The sequence below is a fragment of the Prionailurus viverrinus genome, chromosome X, assembly GCF_022837055.1.
Source record: "Prionailurus viverrinus isolate Anna chromosome X, UM_Priviv_1.0, whole genome shotgun sequence".
NCBI lineage: Eukaryota > Metazoa > Chordata > Mammalia > Carnivora > Felidae > Prionailurus > Prionailurus viverrinus.
Window position 1 is genome coordinate 42430171 of NC_062579.1, and position 4865 is coordinate 42435035.

The following is a 4865-nucleotide window of genomic DNA, read 5'->3' on the forward strand; positions in this document are numbered from 1 at the left end:
TTTTAATTACTGATTCAATCTCCTTACTTATCAATGATCTGTTAATATTTCCTATTTCTTCATGATTCATTTTGGTCAGTTATGCATTTCTAAGACTTAATCTATTTCTTCTATTTATCTAATTTGTCACATGTAAGGTATAATGATTAAAACAGCAGAAAGAACTTCCACTACTAGGTTTATTCTTGACATCTTTGTCATGGATTAATTGACCATGTAAATATGGGTTTATTTCTGAGCTTTTTGTTATACTGTTCCATTGATCTATATGTCTAGTTTTGTACAAGTACCATGCTGTTTTAATTACTACAGATTTGTAGTATATCTTGAAATCTGGAATTGTGATAACTCTGGCTTTGTTCTTCTTTCTCAGAATTGCTTTGGCTATTCGAGGTCTTTTCTAATTTCATACAAATTTTGGTATTATTTGTTCTAGTTTTGAGAAAAATACTGTTTGCATTTTGATAGAAAGTGCATTGAATTTGTAGATTGCCATGAGTAATATGGACATTTGAAAATATTAATTTTTCCACTTAATGAACAGAGAATGTCTTTTCATTTGTACCATTTTCAATTTCATTCATAAGTGTTTTATGCTTTTCAGAGTATAGGTCTTTCACTTACTTGGTTATATTTATTTCTAAGTATTTTATTCTTTTGGGTGCAATTGTAAGATTTTTAAAAAAATTCTCATTCTGGCCCTTCTGCACAGTCATGCTGAGCTAGTAATCATGCCTGGAATCAGGTTGCAACCTTAGCTGTACCTGCCATCTGCCACAGCCTCTGGACCATGGACGCCTACCACGTGAGTGACTTTTGGGCCTTCATGCAACTGTGTAAGTAGGATCCAAGCATCCTGCACACCAAGGAAGTGTGCTTCCTGGGGTAATGGGTGGAGAACATGGGAGGTAAAATACCATCTGCTACTCATAAAAGTAAATCAGAAGACAGAGGAAAACATAAAGAGAATCGAACCATAAAATTAAGAAAGTGATATAGAAATTGACAATGAAGTCGTGATTGAACCAGATACTGATGCTCCTGAGGAAATGGAAGATGAAAATGTAGAGATAAATGAGGAAATGATGGATCAGGCAAATGATAAAAAAAAAAGTTACAGCTATCAATGCCCTAAATGATGGTGAACTATATAAAGCCATTGACTTGTTCATAGATGCCATCAAGCTGAATTCTCACTTGGCCATTCTGCATCCCAAATGAGACAGTGTCTTCCTCAAATTACAGAAGCCAAATGCTGCTATCCAAGGCTGTGACAGAACTATTGAAATAAATCCTGATTCAGTTCAGCCTCATAAGTCTGTGGCAGAAAGCACACAGACTTCTGGGCCATTAAGAAGAAGAAGCACCTATTTTGCCCTTGCTTGTAAACTGGATTATGATGAGGATGCTGGTGTGATGCTGAAAAAATTCAACCAAGGACCCAGAAAATTGCTGAACATCAGAGGAAGTATGAGCGAAAATGTGAAGAGAGGGAGATCAAAAATAGAAAGCATTAAGAAGGCTTGGGAAGAAAATGAGAGAGCCCAGAGGGAGGGAGAAACCAGAGGATAATCAAGAGCTCCATAGAGTTCTTTCTCAAGTGGCTTTCCTGGGGGAATGCCTGATAATTTTTCTGGAGGAATGCCTGGAATGACAAGAATGCCTGGGCTCAATGAAATTCTTAGTGATCCAGAGGTTCTTGCAGTCATACAAGATCCAGAAGTTATGGTGTCCTTCTAGGATGTGGCCTAGAACCCAGCAAATATGTAAAAATATCAGAGCAACCCAAAGGTTGTGAATTTCATCAGTAAATCGTCAGCCAAATTTGGAAGTCAAGAATAATGGCCTGAAAAATAAAGCCCTTGATAAAGGGAAAGCAACTTAGATCACCTAATGGATATTGCAATAATACAAACTAGTGTACCTCTGAGCTTCTCATAGAGAAATCTGGGGTGCTGTGAAGATAATCTCTGCCCCACGTGCAACTGAAACATTTTACAGTGGTTTGCCATTAGGTTATTCATTCATATAATGTTTTCTTACTAGGAATTACAAACTTTAAAGACTTCAAACCTTAAACATATTTAAAAACATATTAAAAGGTATGTTAATCCCTAAAATAATTTTTCATTCTGTCTTTTTCCCATTGGTTATTTTTTTCTGCCTTGTTGAAGATTAATTGACCATATAGTTATGGGTTCATTTCTGGGTTTCTTATCCTACTCTCTTGATCTGTGTGTCTATTTTTGTGCCAATACCATATTATAAGAAATGGTGTAGGGAAAAATAGACAGCAACATACAAAAGAATAGAACTGGACCATTTTCTTACACCATACACAAAATAAATTCAAAATGGATGAAAGACTTAAATCTGAGGCATGAAACCCTTAAAATCCTAGAGGAGAATGTAGGAGTAACCCCTTTGACATTGGCCAGAGCAGCTTCTTTTTTTTAATGTTTATTTATTTTTATGACAGGGAGAGACAGAGCATTAGCAGAGGAGGGGCAGAGAGAGGGAGACAGAATCTGAAACAGGGTCCAGGCTCTGAGCTGTTAGCACAGAGACCAATGCGGGGTTCAAACTCATGAACTGTGAGATCATAACCTGAGCGGAAGCCAGACCCTTAATCAACTGAGCCACCCAGACGCTCCCAGAGCAACTTCTTACTAATTATGTCTCCTAAGGCAAGAAAACAAAAGCAAAAGTGAACTTTTGGGACTTCATAAAAATAAAAGTCTTCTGCACAGTGAAGGAAACAATTAACAAAACTAAAAGGCAACTTTTCTTTGAAAAAAATAAAAGTGATAGACTTTTAGTCAGACTCATCAAAAAAATGAGAGAAGAGAAGTAGGGGGGCTCAAATAAATAAATAAATAAATAAATAAAATCAGATATGAAAGGGGAGAGAAAACAACCAACACCAAAAAATACAAGGAATTATAAAAGAATATTGTGAAAAACTATATGCCAATAAATTGAACAACTTAGAAGAAATGGATAAATTCCTAGAAACATATAACCTCCACAACTGAATCAGGAAGAAATAGAAAATTTTAACAGAACAATTCTTAGCAATGAAGTTGAGTCACTTATCAAAAAATTCTCAGCACACAAAAGTCCAGGACCAGATGGCTTCATAGGTGAATTCTACCAAACATGTATGGAAGTGTTGAATCAATGTATTGTGTACCTGTAACTAATATTACACTGTATGTTAAATAACTGTAATTTAAATAAAAACTTTAAAAAAATTAAGAGTTAATACCTATTCTCAAACTAGTCCAAAAAAAAAACAGAAAATAAAAAAGTAATCTATATTCATTCTATGAGGCCACATTATCCTGATACCAAAACCAGATAAAGACACTACAAAAAGAAAGAAAGAAAGAAAGAAAGAAAGAAAGAAAGAAAGAAGAAAGAAAGAAAACTAAAGACCAATATGTCTGATGAACATAGATGCAAAAATCCTCAACAAAATAGTAGCAAACAAAATCCAACAATACATTTTTAAAAATCATTCACCACAATTAAATGGGATTTATTTCAGGGATGCAAGGTGTTTAAAGGGTGCAAGTGTGTTTCAAGATTTACAAATCAATTAAGAAGATAGATCCCATTAAAAAGAGAAAAGATAAAAACCATACGATCATTTCAATAAATGCAGAAAAAGCATTTGACAAAGCACATCTGTTCATGATAAAAATTCTCAACAAAATGTGTTTAGAGAGAAGATGGTGGCATAGGAGGACACTGGGCTCACCGCGTCCTACTGATCACTTGGATCCCACCCACATCTGCCTAAATAACCCAGAAAACTGCCATAAGATTAGCAGAACAGACTCTCCAGAGCCAAGCATAGACAAGAGGCCCACAGAAGAGGGTAGGAAGGGTGGAGAGGCAGTACGCACTACATGGGCTGGCATAAGGGAGCCAGGGTGGTGGAGGGGCAGCCCACCCACCAAGGCAGAGCCTCCAAGTCTGACTTGCAAAAGCAAAGGGACAAGACTGCGTGAGTTCTGACAGCCGGCAGGATTTAACATCTAGAATGTTATAAGTCAACAGCTCTGCTCATAGAGAGGGAGGGTGAGAGGACACCGGGAGGGAGAGGTGTTGAGTCCTGGAAGACAGAGTTCAGCTCAGAAACAGGGAACAAAGGCGCTGGCCAGCACCCTCTCCTTCTCCCATCACCCAGACAAAATCCCAAAGGGAACCAGTTCCCATCACTGAACTTGCTTGCACCGCACAAACACCCAAAGCTGTGCTTCTGTGGATCCATCCCTCTGAAGGGTCTGCCTCCCTCCTGGTGCTGCAGGGCCCCTCCCATAGGGGACCACAGACAGAAAGGCGAGCTAACCCTGCCTCTCCCGCCCCTGTGCACCTTGCAGATCCACCCCTGCTAATACATCAGATCCCATCAAAGCAGCACCACAAGCCTAACAGTATGCAAGTAGCCAAGACAGGGGCCACAGCACTCCACAGTGAGTCCTGCCCCTGGAAGAGGGGAACATAAGGTACACACCAGTCTGACTGTGGCTCCAGCAGTGGGCTGGGGGCAGACATTGGGTCTGACTGCAGTCCACCCACCAACACAAGTTACTCCAGACAGGACAGGGGAAGTGCCCTGCAGTTGAGAGCCACCACAGGGACTACCCAAGATGACAAAACAGAAGAATTCTCCTCAAAAGAAACTCCAGGAAGCAGCGACAGCTAACAAATTGATCAAAAACGATTTAAGCAACACACCGAACCATGAATTTAGAATAATAGTCATAAAATTAATCGCTGGGCTTGAAAAAAGTATAGAGGAAGGCAAGAACCTATTCCTACAGATATCAAGAGACTAAGAAACAGCCATAAGGAGA

At 38.8% G+C, this 4865-nt stretch overlaps 1 pseudogene; it reads left to right on the forward strand.

Annotated features, from left to right (window-relative positions):
* The first annotated feature begins 790 nt into the window (after window positions 1-790).
* On the forward strand, window positions 791-1842 carry LOC125156965 (hsc70-interacting protein-like; annotated as a pseudogene).
* The last annotated feature ends 3023 nt before the right edge of the window (window positions 1843-4865 follow it).